This window comes from Benincasa hispida, chromosome 5 (genome assembly GCF_027475165.1).
Source record: "Benincasa hispida cultivar pf3 chromosome 5, pf3_genome.v1.1, whole genome shotgun sequence".
Lineage (NCBI taxonomy): Eukaryota > Viridiplantae > Streptophyta > Magnoliopsida > Cucurbitales > Cucurbitaceae > Benincasa > Benincasa hispida.
In genome coordinates this window covers 36,848,879-36,868,041 of record NC_143482.1, presented here as the reverse complement: position 1 = coordinate 36,868,041, position 19,163 = coordinate 36,848,879, and the positions used below count along the sequence as shown (strand labels likewise).

Below are 19,163 nucleotides of genomic sequence, written 5' to 3'. Positions count from 1 at the left end.
GTATTCAATAGAAACCTATTTTCCTAACTACTCATTTTTCGTATTGTTTTTCTTGACGGATGGAGAAGTATCTATTCATACGTTATGGTGGTACATGGGACAACATAGAAGAATGCTATACTGAAAGTTGTTTGAAGGGTTTGCTAGTTCCAAGAACATTGACGTATAATGAGTTGGTAAATTTAGTATATCAGATCATGCAAGTTAGTTCGACAGATTTGAAGATTATAATGAAGGTGACATATAAGATGGATATTGATTCTCCTTTAGTATGCTTAATGGACGATGTTGATGTCCAATTTCTCCTCTTAGAGTATGATCGCACTAGACCTCGAGTATTTGTAAGTCTTGAGGAAATTCAGGAAATTCATCGCGAGGAAATATTTGATTACACAAAGAGAGAAGATCAATCCATCTGTCGAGCAGATGTCAATGAGCATGATGTTTGTCCATCAAGTGTCTCATTGGAAAATGACAACATCAATGTTAATATAGCGAATGTACTGCATTCGAATGTGACAATATAAGAAGTTGGGTGAGAATGTGACGATAGAAGAGGGAGAAGCTGGGAATGAAGGACAATTAACTCCGATTATTTTAGGGAGTGGTCTTTCTGTTGTGAATGAAGAACAACCAACTCTGATTCTTGATAACGGGCAGAAATGCACGTTATTACAGTGCTAAGTTATTAAACAATGAAAGTTTGCATTGATAAAATATATAAGATTGCGTCCAAAAAGCATTAAGTTCATGATATTGTGGTTGCATGCGTTCATCGCATAAAAACAATTAACTTTGGTATTTTTATGCAAAATATGCGTTGACGCAAGGCGGAAAGCGCGATCACAAGAAATCAACGGTCGAGCGCAGCATTACCGCAAGGCTTTGCGGTGATTTGTGCTCGTAAACATCTGCTCAAGAAGGATTTTCGCATAGAGTCGGCGCAACTTGGTTGGCGCATCTGGGTGAAAAGCATAATTAATCACGATGGGACATAAAGTTGATGACGGTCGAGTCCAAATTAAGTTGACAAGTCGCTAACGATAACAAGTACACTCAGCTTTTCGGTGACAAATATTCGGCGCATCAGTCAGAGAATTAAAGCCATCCCATCTGTGCAATCATAAGACAGAAGCCGCCTTTCACCTTGAAGCTCTATAAATACCGAAGGCAACCTTCAGCAAAGGAGTGCGGATAGTTCGAATAGTTCGGATACTTAGATAATTTTCTCCATAGTTAGAATAGCCTTGTTCTTAGATTTTCTTTTATTTTAAGGCGGAAGCAAGAGAAGTGAGATTGTGCCGAGATCATTCCGGTGAACTTGAGAGAGTGCCAGAAGCGTCGAGATCGGAGAGAAGGCCAGCTCCTGCAGAAGCAGGAATATCTTTTGAACAGAATAAAGTTGACAATGTAAAGGTTTTGGGAAGCAAGGGATTGCTACCAGGCTCTCTATCCTTATCTTCCATTGTCATTTTGTACTCAACTTATCTATAGAAATTGAATTTACTTCTTTATATCTGTTCACTCTCTGTTTATTATGCATGAGTAGCAAAATCTGTTGAATGGGTTGAGAAGCACTTAGCTAGCATAACTGGGGATCTTTATTCTATGCGATTATCTTGTATTATGTATGCTTCATTCGTCTATTAGAGATACTCGGGAGGGTAGTCTAAGGACAGGATCTAGACTTGGGAAAGTCAGGTTAGAATCTAGGCTCGGGCGAGTCAGGTTAGAACGCATAATCAAGAGATAGGAGCTTAGGAATAAGCACTATTTGCTATTAACGCATCCCATCCATCCTAGATGTGCAGTCACCTTGTCTTTTTGTGCATCTTGCATCATCGCATAAGAAAAGAGTAGAGACTTAGGAATAAGCTCTATGGACATTGTTACATTCAACACATGCATCCTAGAACTAGGAGCGCCGCATTTGCACTGGAAAATGATCTGCTGTTGCATGAGTGTAGCATGATCGCATAGTTTGACGCATTCCCAGGAAACACTAGCGAAAGACCTTCTTAACCCGTTCCTCCGCATACTCATTGTATCTACCACATAATCGAACTTTTCTCAAATCCGCCACATACATTTATTTTTATATCGCAAACAACAACCCAAACAACTATTTGATTTATTTTGTTACCGCAAAGTTTTCTTAGAAATTATCACTGCATACTGTTTTCCCTGAGTCCCTGAGTTCAACCCTGGACTTACCAGGAAACTCAGTGGGGTTTATACTTCGATTCTGCTGAGAAAACTTGTTACTCAATGCATTTCCATTATCACATCTCATTCCCTAATTTCATCACATAAAATAACGCATCAAGTTTTTGGTGCCATTGCCGGGGACTTCGGCAAATCAGTGTACTAACGTTAATTTTTTTGATTTCTTTGCAGCTCTCAATCTTTGGTGAATTATGACCCGGAGATTGAGAGGACATTCCGATGATGATTAAAAGACAACTGCCAACAACAAGATAGAACCCCAAGAATGACAGAACAACCAGAAGAAAGGGCTGCAAACGCAAACAATATAATGGCCAACCCTATCCTTCTGGCGAATGACCGCAATAGACCCATTCGAGACTATGCGTCGCCCAACCTCTACGATTTCTCTCCAAAAATCATGAGGCCAGCGTTAGACGGATCGAGGTTTGAAATGAAGCCGATAATGCTGCAGATGATCCAGGCTATTGAGCAGTTTGGAAGAAGGCGTGGCGAAGACCCGCACGCCCACCTCCGGAGCTTCATAGAAATCTGCAATACTTTTGTATTCCTGAATATCTCCATTGAGGAAGTTTGATTCACTCTGTTTCCATTTTCTTTGTGTGATCAAGCAAGAAAATGGGTGTATTCTCTCGAACCAGGGGAGATAACTTCGTGGGTACAAGTGGTGGAAAAGTTTATGAAGAAGTATTTCCCACCAACCAAGAATGCTAGAAGAAGGAAATTAATAACAAATTTTGAACAAGAAACTAACGAATCGCTCAGTGATGCTTGGGCAAGGTTCAAGAGGCTGGTAAGAGACTGTCCACATAACAGCTTACCAGACTGCTTGCAGATGGAGATTTTTTTATTAAGGTCTGAACCTTGCTTCGTAGACCACTGCCAATGCAGCAACAACTAGTGACAAAACATATGAGGAGGCCAAAAGTATACTTGATCGCATTTCCAAAAATCACGAGGACTGGTGGGAAAGCGATCAAAGATTAAGAATTAAAGACAGTGATGTAAACAATGGGGCCATCGCGTCCCTTCAAAATCAAATGATTGCGATGATGAGTTTGATACAAGGTATCGCAATCAATAACACAGGAGTGAAGAAAAGGCAGGTCAACACAATTGCTCAAACGACTGCAAGTTGTGTCATCTGTGGAGATGCTCATTCGATGGAAGAATGCCCAGAAAACCCGCAATCAGTATGCTTCATAAAGAATAATCCCTATTCTGATACATACAACCTTAGGTGGAGAAACCACCCAAATTTCGTGTGGAAAAATCAACAACAAAGCTTCCAATCAGTGGCGCAAAAAGAAGAGCCACCTGGATTTTTCCCGCGAAACAATAGTCCAACGCATAACGAAGCTAGTAGCTCCCAAACACTGCAATCTTCGTCCTTAGAAAGCTTGTTGAAGCAGTACATTGAGAAAAACAAATCAGTGCTTCAAAATCAAGCAACATCCATCCGAAATCTCGAAATTCAGCTGGGACAAATTGCGGGCGAGCTCAAAAATAGACCGCAAGGAGCTTTGCCAAGCTCAACCGAGCTTCCTTGCAACGCTGGGGGTACAGGGAAGGAACAATGCTTAGCAGTCTCCTTACTAAGCGATAAAATGACTGCAGAAGTAGGGGAAGAACCCATTATGACCAACTTAAATACAGTAACAACCAAGAACCCATTGACCTATAATTTGGAAAAGCTCGAAAAGATGAACCCCAAAGTTGCGTCCACCACCAAGCCTTTAGAACATGAGACAAAAGAAGTCCAACTACCACCATGCCTGCAAAGATTGAAAAAGAAACAAAATGACGAAGACAAGATCACAACAATCGCAGTAACGCAAAATGCTATGATCCTACCAAAAATGTGCGATCGAGGAATCTTCACAATACCATGCTCCATTGGAGGGGTCTATAGTGGCCAAACACTATGTGATCTTGGGGCGAGTATAAACGTAATGCCGCTATCAATCTTCAAACGATTGAATAGTGGCACACTCACGCCCACGATAGAGACTCTCCTACTTACGGACAGATCCCGAATACATCTTGAAGAAGAGTTGAAAAATGCCGCAATCTCAATTGATAAATTCATCTTGCCGGCAGACTTCATCATTTTGGATTATAAAGCAGATGAAGATGCGACCATCATATTGGGACAACCATTCCCTTCGACTAGTCACGCTCAAATTGATGTGTGCAAGGGGGAGATTGTGATGAACATTAATGGGGAAAAGCTCCGGATTAAGGCAGTCAAGATTTCAAAGGACATAGAAAAGAAGAAAAAGCCACCGTGGACGTAAAAAGTCCAGTTTGCACCGCAAAAATAAGCAACCCTCGAGTACCTTATCAGGGACACAATCCTTTTGAATATCCTTTCTCTACATCAATACTTCATGAACCTTCATCACAATGTTGTTATTTGTTATCGCATACTTTTTTTCTTAAAAAAAAAAAAGAAAAAAAGGGGGAAAATTGGTGTAAAGATTTTGTTTTGTTTAAAATCATTTGACCCTCTCAATGTTTTCTTGCAAATGATCAAGGTACAAAATTGTGGAGGCGCTACATAAAGATGCAACTACTTTATTCCATCACTGCAATCCAAAAGAAGAAGATCGCCGTAAAGTAGTATGCGCCAATAAACAATGCGGGCGACAGCGCAAATTTGGGAATTGTATTCTTTCTTGACTTTATTCCAAATTCTGCACTATCGCAACACATTTTAATTTTGAAAGTTTTATCACCGCATCCTCTTTGATTACCGCAATCATTTAACATTGATAAATTTAGCAAGTCACTGCATGCTTTTTCTTTGCCAATTGTGATTTCAATGATGAAACACATGCTTCTATTTTTTTCGTATATACTAGAGTCAACTTAATTTTAGGACAATCACCTCATGAAATATTTCGAGAAGTTAGTGGTCTGATAGCTTTCTTTCAAACTGACTCTTTACGTAGCTTTCTAAGAACATCAGATGACTTCTTTCACTCTATTGGCAATGAGGACATTATCGCATTTTAAATTTGGGGGTGAGGTATTTATTTTCAACCTTGCTATTTTTAGCTCTATAAAAAAAAAAAGAGGGAAAATTCTGAGAATAACAACTCCACTATCAACGCAATGGGGAAACCTATGTTGATAAGAGTTAAGTTGTGAAGGTCACTTACCCGTAGTTGGATGTCTGCATGACACATGTGGGGGCAAGCCAAAACGAAAGTAAGTCGCTAGGATCAATGCATAAATAAATGACCGCAACTCCGCTACCAAGTAAGTATGAGTTTAGTCTGAGAAAGAGCGCCTTGCTCGTAGTTGGATGTCCGCATGACACACGTAGGGGCAAGCCAAAACGAAGGTAAGGTACTTGGATCAGCACAAGGTCAAAGAAAAATAATAATGTCAAAAATATGTAAGGATAAAAATCAATTAACACCCCAGTGAAAAAGTTCTTTTTGAAATAAATCATGCGATGTCCTGGAATCTAGTAAAGTTCTTTTGAAGGTTAAACTTGCGGTCCCTAGGTCTTAGAAATATTTTAAGAGGAGACTCGAATAAGAATTAAGGAAATTTTGGTGTATAGAATTTGAATGAAATATCCTTGAGAAATCTAGAAAAAGATATTGCGGTCGACTTTCCGAAGGAAATCTTTAGCTTATGCTTGAGTACAAGCATTGTTTAAATTTGGGAGTGTGATAACGGGTAGAAATGCACGTTATTACAGTGCTAAGTTATTAAACAATGAAGGTTTGCGTTGATAAAATATATAAGATTGCATTCAAAAAGCATTAAGTTCATGACATTGCGGTTGCATGCGTTCATCGCATAAAAACAGTTAACTTTGGTATTTTTATGCAGAATATGCGTTGACGCAAGGCGAAAAGCATGATCATAAGAAATCAACGGTCGAGCACAGCATTACCGCAAGGCTTTGCGGTGATTTGTGCTCGCAAACATCTACTCAAGAAGAATTGCCGCATAGAGTCGGTGCAACTTGGTGGGCGCATTTGGGTGAAAAGCATAATTAATCAAGATGGGATAAAAAACTGATGACAGTCGAGTCCGAATTAAGTTGACAAGCCGCTAACGACAACAACTCAACTTTTTGGTGACAAATATTCGGCGCATCAGTCAGAGAATAAAACGCATCCCATCTGTGCAATCATAAGAGAGAAGCCGCCTTTCACCTCGAAGCTCTATAAATACCAAAGGCAACCTTCAGCAAAGGAGTGCAGATAGTTCGGATAATTCGGATACTTAGATAATTTTCTCCATAGTTAGAATAACCTTGTTCTTAGATTTTCTTTTATTTTAAGGCGGAAGCGAGAGAAGCGAGATTGTGTCGATGATCGTTCCGGTGAACTTGGGAGAGTTCCGAAAGCGTCGAGATCGGAGAGAGGGCCAACTTTTGCAGAAGCAGGAATATCTTTTGAACAGAATAGAGTTGACAGTGTAAAGGCCTTGAAAAGCAAGGGATTGCTAGCAGGCTCTCTATCCTTATCTTCCATTGTCATTTTCTACTCAACTTATCTATAATTTACTTCTTTATATCTGTTCACTCTCTGTTTATTACGCATGAGTAGCTAAATCTGTTGAATGGGTTGAGAAGCACTTAGCTAGCATAACTGGGGATCTTCATTCTATGCGATTATCTTGTATTATGTATGCTTCATTCGTCCATTAGAGATACTCGGGAGGGTAGTCTAAAGACAAGATCTAGGCTTGGGAAAGTCAGGTTAGAATCTAGGCTCGGGAGAGTCAGGTTAGAACGCATAATCAAGAGATAAGAGCTTAGGAATAAGCATTGTTTGCTATTAACGCATCGCATGCATCCTAGAGATAGGATATAATTGTGTGCAGTCACCTTGTCTTTATGTGCATCTTGCATCATTGCATAGGAAAAGAGTAGAGACTTAGGAATAAACTCTATGGACATTGTTGCATTCAACACATGTGTCCTAGAACTAGGAGCACTACATTTGCACTGGAAAATGATCTGCTGACGCATGAATGTAGCATGATCGCATAGTTTGACGCATTCCCGGGAAACACTAGCGAAAGACCTTCTCAACCCGTTCCTCTGCATACTCAGTGTATCTATCGCATAATCGAACTTTTCTCAATTTTGCCACATACATTTATTTTTATACCACAAACAACAACCCAAACAACTATTTGATTTATTTGGTTACCGCAAAGTCTTCTTAGAAATTATCACCGCATACTGTTTTCCTTAAGTCCCTGAGTTCGACCCTGGACTTACCAAGAAACTCAGTGGGGTTTATACTTTGATTCCGCTGAGAAAACTTATTGCTCAACATATTTCCATCACTGCATCTCATTCCGTAATTTCATTACATAAAATAACGCATCAATTCTATCAAATGATTTTGGCTATTTTATTGGGTGTGCGCCTTACCAAAAATCCACGCAATGTACCATCTACTAATAACACCAAAATGAGGGATTTGATGTACATTAAATTTTCTTCAGCAAGAATTTTGTGAAGATGAGGTTAGCAATATTGGAAATAAGAACAACTTTGATCTACGGGTTATGAAATCGAACAAAAAATTGTATAGTGTTCGATGTTACACCCGATTTGTAAGTGGGTTGTTTGAGCAATTAAAATGGATGGATGTGATATTTTCAAGATTACAAAATGCATGCGTTGAGCACACATTCTTGATTGAAGTACTTAATCATGACCATAGGCAAGCCAACACATTCCTTATTGGTCACTTAATCAAGGACAAGTTTGGCATTAGTCAGGCCAATAAACCACGTCATATTATTGAGGATATATAGCATCAGTATAATGTCAATATTAGTTATGAAAAGGCATGGCGTGTGAGAGAAATTGGTTTCGCTCTTGCAAGGGGGACGCTAGAGGAATCATATGTCGTCTTGCATGCATATGGTGAGGCTTTAAAGATAGAAACTCCCATAACTGTATTTGAGATTGAGCTTGAAGAATGATAATATTTCAAATACATGTTTATGGCACTAGGTCTGAGTTTAAAAGGTTTTAAGAGTTATCGACCCGTGATCATTGTATATGATACTCATCTAAAGAGTAAGTACAAGGGAACACGTTAGTTTTTGTTGTAATGGACGGTAATAACCAACTGTATCCACTAACATATGCAATTGTTGATAGTGAGAATGACCGAGCATTGAAGTGGTTTATAACAAACCTTAAAACAAAAATTGGAGAATTTCTTAATCTCGTATTCGTCTCAGTTCGTAGATGTGAAACCCGGATTTCCATTATTCCTACTTAAGCAGGAGGTTAAGGAAATTAACTAAGTAAAAGTTAAATCCTATGTTGAAGTGAAGGAAATTTCTAGGTGTTGTATAGATTTTCCTTGAATAGTTGAGTTAAGCTTAAATCCCTGAAAATTGACTAAGTGTTGGACTAGGCATTGCTATGTGAGTAGCTTTGAGTTAAGCTTAAATCCCTGAAAATTGACTAAGTGTTGGACTAGGCATTGCTATGCATTGACCACAAGATCTTGGAAAGAGTACTTGGGCAAAGGGAAAATTTGGAAATTTGACTAAGTATAGAATGATGAGTGGGATGCGTTGGAAGGAGGGAAAATTTGGAAATTTGGCTAAGTTAGAAAGTTGTGTTGATGCGTTGGAAGGGACCAATGCGGTAGAAGTTGTGTTGATGAGTTGGAAGGGACCAAAGCGTTGGAAGAAGTTGTGTTGATGCGTTGGAAGGGACCAATGCGATGGAAGAAGTTGTGTTGATGCATTGGAAGGGTTGTTGGTGATGGCATGCGGCTGAAGGAAGGAAAATGGAAGTGATGCATTGAACATCCAAGAGTTTGTGGACGCATATAAAGGATGAACTCATGGAGGATGTCATCCAGACATGTGGCTTGTTAGAAAGAATTCTTAAGCCTTAAGTAAAAGAGGTGGCAGCATAAAGACATACAAAGTTAAGGGCCATGTGTTGGTGAAAGGAGAAGAAGACACATTGGGTTGTGCTGATGCAAAGATTGCATTGATGGTGTAAGGAAGAGACACTTGGTCATGCAGCTAAGTAGAAGGTGTCGGCCATGGAGCAATCTTGGACGCCTATAAATAGGACCAAAGACTTCATTCTTCAAATCACAACTCAAAATACATTAGAAGAGTGGGAAAGTTGAGGAAACCTTGCGTTAGAGCAAAATCCATGCGTTGGACATAGAAGTTCAAAGAGGACGCATTGGACAGTGAAGTCTGGAAAGTAGCATCAACTTAGAACGAGGAGTTCTCCCAGAATACTCATGTGTTTGATGTGATTCTAAAGCCATCTGAAAAATAAAAGAGTATATTTTTCATGGTGGGGCTGCTGGAGAAGAATATCCAAGGAATCGGGCTGAAAAATGAGGAAAAGAAAGAAGGGTCGAGCTATAGGGTAAGCTGGGCTAGTCTTAATGTTTTGATGATTCTGGACAAACCACGAGGATTTATGAGCTAAGATTTTATGGTAAGCTTCCTGAGACATTTTAGAACATGTTTGCAGAAGGAAGTATCTTAAAATAAGGTCTGGAACTATGAATAATCTAAGCTGATATTTGAATATGGAATTTAGGATTCAAAAGGGAAACCAAGGATACCTAAGGAACTTCGGAAAGGAAAGTTCCTAACCAACAAAGGTGAGTGGTTATTGTGTGTTGTATTGTTGATATAATTACTATATATAAGTAAATATATATAGGGGATAATGTTAAATTGGCATGATCAGGGATATATGTTTATCTGATTACTATGCTTGTTAAGATATTGCTTGTATGTTTGTGTTGGAAACTGGAATTGTACCCAAGATATATAGTTAGCATTCTTAAAAAGGTACTTGGCGGGAAAATATAGTCGGCTTCGATCGGCAGGAAATTATAGTTGGTGACGACTGACGGAAAATATAGTCAAGTTACCTAAGCATAGCTAGCGGGAAAAATAGTCGATGTGCACATTGGCAGGACAATAGGGTACAAGGAAAGTTTCCATAGGAATTGTTGTTATCTTAGTATACATGTGAAAGTACTGGGGATGTTTATATCATGTGATAACCAGCGGTCAAGGTGGGGTTAGTTGTTTTAACCAGCGGTTTGGCTGGAAAATAATAATGAACTTGTGGTAATGTTCTTGTTGACTATGCATTGCTTTCCCAAAAATATATTTCTGTTGAAAAAGTTATTTGTTTATCTAAAGGCACCACTCACTGGGCTTTATAGCTCATGTTATCCATGTTTTATGTTTTACCCCCCCAGGTATCAGAAAGTGACTGTTCACGTTATATTGCTGTAATAAAATGGGTCTACATAATCAGTTGACTGTTCAATTTGTTCATTGGTATCAGAGTTATTTTCGCAAGAGTTATCAGACAGTAAGTGTCAACAAAAAGGTTGATAACTACTGCGGTCACGCCCTTTCCTAGGCCAAGAGAGTAGTCTTGGGCGGGGTGTGACAACTTGGTATCAGAGCAAATGTATACATAAAACCTGGGAGAAGGTTGAGTATAAAGTTTAAGTTGATACCAACTTGGTATCAGAGCATAAGTTTCTGGGACAATCGAGGAATTACTTTATACTAGCTTAGTATCAAAATATAAGTTTCTAGAAAAGTTAACGGGTGAGTTGATACTAGTTTGGTATCAAAGTATATGTTCTTGAAAACCTGAGGGTTGAGTTTAGTAAAAGCAAAGGGAAGTGTGGTAAAGTAAGGGTTTAAGAAGAAACCTAAGAGTTAGTCAAGTAGACTAAGAGGAATGGCAGAAGTGGCATGACCTAGTAGGCAACCGGAGCTGGAACTCACAACGCTACCTGAAGATTTACCGAGGAAGGTAAGGATGAATTTAAGTTATTCTCATTTAAAGTTTGAGATAGAAATGATTATGTTGTAGATAGTTTTGTTCAACATCTAGCTTAGAGATGGCTAGGTGAGGTATCATTGGACAAACTAAGAAAGTTGATATCAGAATAGCGTAGTGGAAGCGTGGTAATAGACGAGGTTATAAAAGGTTACAACAATGGTTACTGTGGAACTTTAGACCAGAGTTAGTTCGAGTAAATTTCGAGGATGAAATTTTCTTAAGGGAGAAGTAAATGTGAAACCCGGATTTCCATTATTCCTACTTAAGCAGAAGGTTAAGGAAATTAACTAAGTAAAAGTTAAATCCTATGTTGAAGTGAAGGAAATTTCTAGGTGTTGTATAGATTTTCCTTGAATAGTTGAGTTATGCTTAAATCCCTGAAAATTGACTAAGTGTTGGACTAGGCATTGCTATGTGAGTAGCTTTGAGTTAAGCTTAAATCCCTGAAAATTGACGAAGTGTTGGACTAGGCATTGTTATGCATTGGCCATAAGATCTTGGAAAGTTTCGGATCTGTCATAGAATATAGCTAATGTTGTTGATGTCGTATTCCCCAATTCTTATCATGAACTTTGTACCTACCATTTGAAAAGAAATGTGGAGAAATACTTCAAGGATGTGTCCATGAGAAAATTGTTTAACAATTCTTACAGAGCGCATCAAAATCAGAGTTCAAGCGTTGTTGGGACTGAATAGTGAACTACAACAATGGTTCCCTTGCTAGATATTTGGAGGATACTGATGTTCAGCAATGAGCACGATGTTACTAGTTCGGGAACCAATATGGTAACATGACCAACAATAGTGTCTAATGTTTCAGTGCTATTACCAGAGAAGTAAGGTTGTTGCCAATAACTTCGTTGCTAAAATATATAACAGGTCTACTTCAAGGGTGGGTTCATGAGCACCGAACAATGTAGTTTGATAGTGACACATTCAAAGTTTGTAGAAGAAATCAGGTCGGGGATCCGACATCACGAGGAATTTTTCCATCCCTAGTGAGGGGAGTGCAACTCTGGGCTTTAGTGAAGTGACCCAATAGTTAATGAATGGGGGTTAATTCGGTATAAAGAGTTTAGTCAATTAATCTTGGATTGTTGGAGCCATGATCTGTAAGTCCACGAGGTCCCCCTACAAGCACATAAATGGATTAGCCTTAGAGTAGCGTGATAAGTTAATTTGAGACGTTCAAATTAGAATTAAGGGAATTAGTATTTATGTGTGACATAATTACACGTTTAATTTTAGAATTAAATGAAACTAGAGAATCAATTAATATTTAAATATGATTTAAATATTAAATTCATGAATAAGGATTCATGATGGTGGAATTAGTGTTAAATTAATTTAATATTTTATATTGAATTAATTAGAATTAATAAAATTATTTAATTATTTAATTATTATTAATTTTATTAGAAAATTAATTAATTAATTAATTTTGTAAAATTAATAAAGATTTCAATTTTAAAATGAAAAATTGATTTTGGAAATCAATTTAGAAATAAAAAAATTGAAAAGATGGAAAATGGAAAAAGTGTGATTTCTCCACTTTCCGTTCCATCTTACTCACACATATTCCACCATTCTTTTGAGTCAAATTTTCAAGCATGATGTGCAATTCCTGTAGCTATCTTCTTTGCTTGATAGTCTTGCAATAAATAGGGAAGATTGAAGTGGAAATCGGGCATGCAACTGATGCACTTGATAAGTTTTTGCTGAAGAACTTGAGGTTGAAGAAGGTCTTCTTCCATGATGCAGCTATGATCTTCTTCTCCAAATTCCTTTTATTCAAGCTTATTTTGAGTCCCACAACTCAATCTAAGGCAGCAAAATAATAGTAGGGAGGGTCTTGAGGTGATTCACAAGTTGATTTGGAGAAGATTTGTAGCTAGAATCGAGATTCAAGTCGTTCTACAAAGGTATGTTATGAAACCCTCTTATTAGTTTATGAGCATGCTTAATTTAAAACCAAAATTAATGAATTAGAATGCTTATTGATCCATTTAACTTCCGCTACGTGTTTTCCGATTCTAACATGAATGGGGTCACTAGACTCGGTTAGGAATGGGGTAGTGGACTCAGTGTGTAATGTGTCGGTGGGGAGTGGGTCGGTAGATTCTGGCTCAGTAGACTCCATTCCTAAACTCTACATCGTTAAAGAAGTACGTTAGGTAAAACATTACATGTTATAGATTTACATTAGAATAAGTTTAAGATAATACTATGTACCGACACAAGGATCGCAGTAGGTTAGTGATTATTTGTACACTGGCCTAAAGGACACTCAAGTAAGAACGAACATCATCCAATTTATGCGCCACCATCGATACTTTCTAGTCTATGTCATGGAGTGATCTATGAATGCCCACACCTCTCATGAGCTCAGATGAGGTGTATTCGGCCAAGGCGACACTCGCTCCTCAATAGGGGGGCACATGCTCGTAAGACTCATTATGAGGAGGGTAAGTCTCACACTCGTCAGTAGGGGGTTCGTAAAACTGATACTCGTGGAATTCTGGCTCGTGAGACTGATGCTCGTGACTTTTGTAGTCACTAGAGTGACTATGAGCATCCTCATCGTGGTGTGATATATGTGCCTCTGAGGAGCTCGTCTCAGTATCAGTGCACTCGTATATGGGTCGTTCATTAACCCTAGTATCTCTATATTGTCTCTCCCATAACACGTTTCCCCAATCGATGCTCTTGAAGTAATCTAAATCCTTTATATCCCTTAATAAGATCTTGTCGACATTGGCCCTCATCTTCTCCACATCATTTAATAAGGTCTTGTTTGACTCTAAGGTACTAATGTGAATGTCACCTGCAAAATCATTCCTAAAGTACCTAGTGAAGGGAATCCAATTCCTGCGGAAGCGTGTGATCGCCTTACAATTTTGAAAAACGATTTTGTGAGAAATAAAAATCGGTGAACACATGGAAATATTCAAAGGATAAACATACAAAATGACCCTGTTAAGAAGAATGGAAGAAATGAACTCAACCTTGTGGATTCTTTTCCTTCCACATTTTTCCCTCCAAAGGTCACGAACAATCTCAAACTTCTCAACAAACAAAAACATCACCTCTAAGGCTACCTTGTTATTCTCTTGGAATAAAAAGGGATTAGAAGTGTGGGCTCTAAGACCTTTTGATGAGAAATTTTTAGAGAGAAGTTCTTTTTGGAGAAAAGAGATTAGAGAGGAATGGTGAAGACTAGGTTATTTTTCACAAAAACAAACCTTACCCTAAAAAGGATTATAATAGTATATTTATAGGGAAGGAGGATAACCCCTTCTCCAAGCTTTTTCACTTTCCTCCTATTAGCTAATTAATTAATTAACTATTATATAATTAATTAGCATGCAAATTAAATAACTATATACTAAATCAAATTTAAATAAAGTTAATTAATTAACATACAAATATCACATATTTATATTCATATATCTCTTTATGAATCCAATTCATATAAATCTAATATTTGATTCTCATTCAAATACATTTTTTTTCATAATATAGTTTGGATTATAGATCATATCTATCACAATTCACTATACGTTATATTAACATAAAATTTCTTTAATTAATTTGAAAAATTCAAATCATTCTTTTTTTTACTATCCTTAGCAAGCTACACGGGAAAGTTATGGACCTACAGATTAGAAGCTCCAATGATATTAGATTAATTTAATTATGTTTGCCCTATCACCCTTATCGTGTCAACTAGAGGGATGTACGGTTGTGTCGGCTTTCTTTTCCTACTTGTCCATCTTTGTTCCCTCTCAACAACCATAGACTCGCTCTTCACATTGGGTTCAACCTTTACCGTGGGCTCGCCCTTCACATTGGGCTCGACTTTTACCTTGGGCTCACCCTTAATCCTTAACTTCTTCAACACCTATAGGGGAAATAATTCAGGATGCGATAGGCCAATGAGAGAAATGGTGGTATTTCGTGAAGCAACATATGAAGAGATGCGGTGGATACTGGAACAATGAGAAGGATGGACTCGGTGGGAAATATGGGATCAATAGAGGGTGAAGGAATGGGGTCACGAAACTTGGTGAAAGTGTAAAGGAATGAGATTAGGGGACTCTGTAGAGGGTGGAGGAATGGGGTCATGAGATTGGGTAGAGGGTGTAAGAATGAGGTTAAAGGGCTCTGTGGAGGGTGTAAGAATGGGGTCACATGGTTCAATAGAGGGTGAAGGAATGGGGTCACTAGACTCCGTGGTTGGTGGAGGAATGAGGTCAAGAGTCTCGATGAAGGGTGGATGAATGGGGTCTCTAGACTCGGTTGGGAAGGGGGGAGTGGACTCAGTGTGTAATGTGTCGGTGGGGAGTGGGTCGGTGGATTCTTGCTCAGTGGACTCCACGCCTAAACTCTACATCGTTAAAGAAGTATGTTAGGTCAAACACTACATGTTATAGACTTACATTAAAATAAGCTTTGGCCACCATTTTCACGGCCAACACCTAGCGAAAATTTCTTCTTGCTAGGCTAACTTATAAACACCCGAGAGCCAAAGTCTCCAATACTTAAGCATTTTCCTTCTCCATTTCCTTATCTTTTACCCATTTCCCTACAATTCCCCATTAACTTAAACACTAAACCCTTCATTTTAAGTAGGGAGATTACGGTTCAGGTTTCACAATTATCTCCCCCTTAAGAAATTTTGTCCTCGAAATTTGTTCGAATCTATTCTAGTTTAAGGTTTCACAACAACCTTTGTTGCAAACCTCCATAACCTTCTCTATTATCACACTTTCGCTGTGCCACTCTGATATTAACTTCCTTAGTTTTTCCAACGGTACTTCTTCTAGCCTCTTGGCTAGTCGTCGAACTAAACTATCTACAAATAACTTTTCTATCTAAAACTCTAATTTAGAATAACTTAATTCGTTCTTACCTTCCTAGGCGGATCTTCAGGTAGCGTTTTGAGTTCTAGCCGGGGTTTGCTGATCTGCCACTTCACTGTTCCTCTAGTCTAACTTTGACTAATTCCCAAGTTTCTCTTAACCTATGGAATCTACTTTACCACACAACCCTTAGGTTTTTTTGAACTCAACCTCAGGTTTCCCGAAAACTTATGCTCTAATACCAACTTGTCACACCCCCTCCCGAGTACACCTCTAGAACCCGAAAGGAGGCGTGAGGATGATAGACATCACCTTTTTTTTCATTTCTACTGCCCATCTGAACCTTTCATTCTTACTAAACTCAAAGCCAAATAAATAAGCAACAACTATTAGGCTAAACTTATTTTATTACAAACAGTATAATGCTTATACAATCTCTAACTCAACTTAACAGTTCCAGTTCTTAGCTTCCAGTTTATGCATGAGTTTTATGTTTGTTTTTACTAAGTCACTCACTAGGCTTCTTGAAGCTCATTCTTCTCTTTCATGTTTTTCTTTTCAGGTCGCGAAAGAGAGGAGTTTTGGGGTACTGCTAAGGTCAAGGTCTACCACGCCACAACCACACTTTCGGATTTAAGTTGTTGTTGTAAACATTTACTAAGTTGAGTCTAGAGATTATATAAATGTTATGCTATTTGTAATAAAATAAGTTTAGCCAAATAGTTGTTGCTTATTTACTTGGCTTTAAGTTTAGAGAATGAAATAGGTTTAGATAGGTAGTAGGTATCACAAAAGAGTGGTATCTGTTGTCCTCAGGCCTCCTTTTGGGTTTTAGAGGTGTACTCGAGAAGGGGTGTGACAATGAACTAAGCTTATTTTGTAAAAATTACCCTGTTTGCTTAATGTATGACTATTTAAATACTTGCCTATGATCACTCATTGAGTCAAGTAGCTATAACTAACTGCTCGAGAGGTAAGTAGTTGTGGATCTCATTAAGCAAAGTAAGAAGTATGTCTAGAGGTAGAAATAACCTTGCGCTCAAGGAAACAACATTCACGCTGTTGGGGTTGATGCTCTAAACTCTTGTTGGGTCCTATAGTTTGTAAACACCTGTTTTGAACAAACGCTTGTGGTGTAATAATATGAGATATTTTATTCATTATTGTCTATGAAATATGAGTTGTTTTAATTGCTTTACCACAAACCAATAAACTAAGAGCCCTGGTTGTTGATGTAACTTAAGCATGTATGTGGAGACATATAGATGGACCATGCCTTAAGTGATAACCAAAATGGTTTGTAGTATATGGATATAGGAGGGAAACCTTATCCTGGTGGCACTATGAATGCGGCCCACTTTGTAGATAGTTACAAGTGTTGTGACGCGCTACAAATGGTCTGATCCTGATCATTCATGTGTAGACATGCGAGCGGGGCTGTTCTATACAAAGGAGTTTGTATAAGACCGAACCACGAAGTGTTTAGTCTCGTTATATAACGTTGTTCATGACAGAGACTTAACTTCACTAGGATGACTATAGATAATATGACCTTAATCCTGAGTGAGTTGGGAACTCCTATCTTTGAGGGCGGTCCTTTGACTTTGCATGGTGCGAGTTGCTAGATCGTCGACTCAAACCTACCACTTTGAGGATTCGTCTGATTTGCGAGCTAGGAACTCAGCTACACAAGATGGAACTCGCTCCTTCCCGAAACAGGGGTAAGTAGATAGATTCCTCCCTTAAAGGCTGATTCCGAGGCTTGAACGATGTGGTGCCATACACCTTCTCATGGCCCGGGAGGTGTCCACTCATAGTAGGACTATGAGATATTGTTCATTAGAGGGATCAGTGATACTTAATGAGTTAGATGTAACTATAAAGGTAAAATGGTAAATTGATCCAACTGTACTTACGAGCATCTGTGAAGGGTTATCATACTGTTGTCTGGTTATATCTGATGGACACAGAAATATATCTGTGGTGAGAAGAGTGCAGCTATCGGTCTTTAATAAAGTGCCTGAAAGTTAATGAATGGTAGATCTCGTGGCTAAAAAGTTTATTCAGCTATTCAAGTACTGTTGGAACTTCAAGCTATAGGCCCATAAGGTCCCCTTGGTAGCTCAATGGATTCAAGTTGAGAATCAGTTTTTGGGTAAGTTTGAAGTGTTCAAATTGATGAGAGGGAGTTTGATTATATATGATATGATTAAACTGGTTCAATTATATATGATATAGCTGGCATGATGTATGAGATATATTACTTGGAGGAAAAGGATATAAATATGATTTATATCAAATAAAGGAGAAAAGGACTATGGTTTAAATGTTGCATATGATGTGATATTAAAACTATAAGTTATAAATATAATATGGTAAGTTAGTTATTATATTTATTTATAATTAAAACAATTATGAGATAATTGTTGGTGGTTTTCTCCATAACCGTGTGTGAAGGTGGGAGGTTGTATTAAGTTTTCATAACTAAAAGGATAAAATGAAAAATGTTTTCACTTTGGAAGAGAATCGCTTAATTGCTTCATTAATTGTACACTGCCTATCGTTTAGCTCACTAGAGCCTACACGACAGCCTCAAGTATTTCTTAAACAATCATGTACACGCACATCTACCTACATGATCGTATAACTTTTACTAAATGATCACATGCCTGTGCGAGATTTACTAAATGATCGACCAAACGATCAAACCTGTTTCCTAAACGATCGTGTACCTTTTTCTGATCAAGCACAAATCTATACGATAGACACAAAACCTCTCCCACTTACTTGGTCGTTGAATATGATTGTTGTTTTCTACTTCCCTCTACCAAATCCAATAGAGCCCCTACTAGGGTTGGCAACAAAACCCGCCCCGGGGACCCACCCCGTTCGGGTCGGGGATTCCCCAGTTTAACCAGGGATGGAGTCAAATCGGGGAATTTATTTGGGGCCCTGTCCGGGGACGGGTGGGGACGGGGATAGTATCCCCGCCCCGATCCCGACCTTGACCCCGACCCTGACCCTGAATTTATATATATATATTTTTATATATACTGTCTCTAGACCTACTGCCTCCCCTCTCTATTACTGTCTCTACACCTACTGCCTCAGCGAGTCAGCCGACTGCCTGCCGTGCCGACCATCTCGCTCTTTGCATCCTTCCCCTCTTGGCTCTAGCTCTCTGCATCCCTCCCCTCTCAGCTCTCGCTCTCTGCATCCCT

At 38.6% G+C, this 19,163-nt stretch overlaps 1 non-coding gene across 1 annotated transcript; it reads right to left on the bottom strand.

Moving 5' to 3' along the window:
• Positions 1-2,938: 2,938 nt before the first annotated feature.
• LOC150036081 (small nucleolar RNA R71) lies at positions 2,939-3,045 on the bottom strand. The gene has a single exon (XR_016529923.1). It is a non-coding gene; the product is annotated as a small nucleolar RNA R71 (small nucleolar RNA).
• Between the last annotated feature and the right edge of the window lie 16,118 nt (positions 3,046-19,163).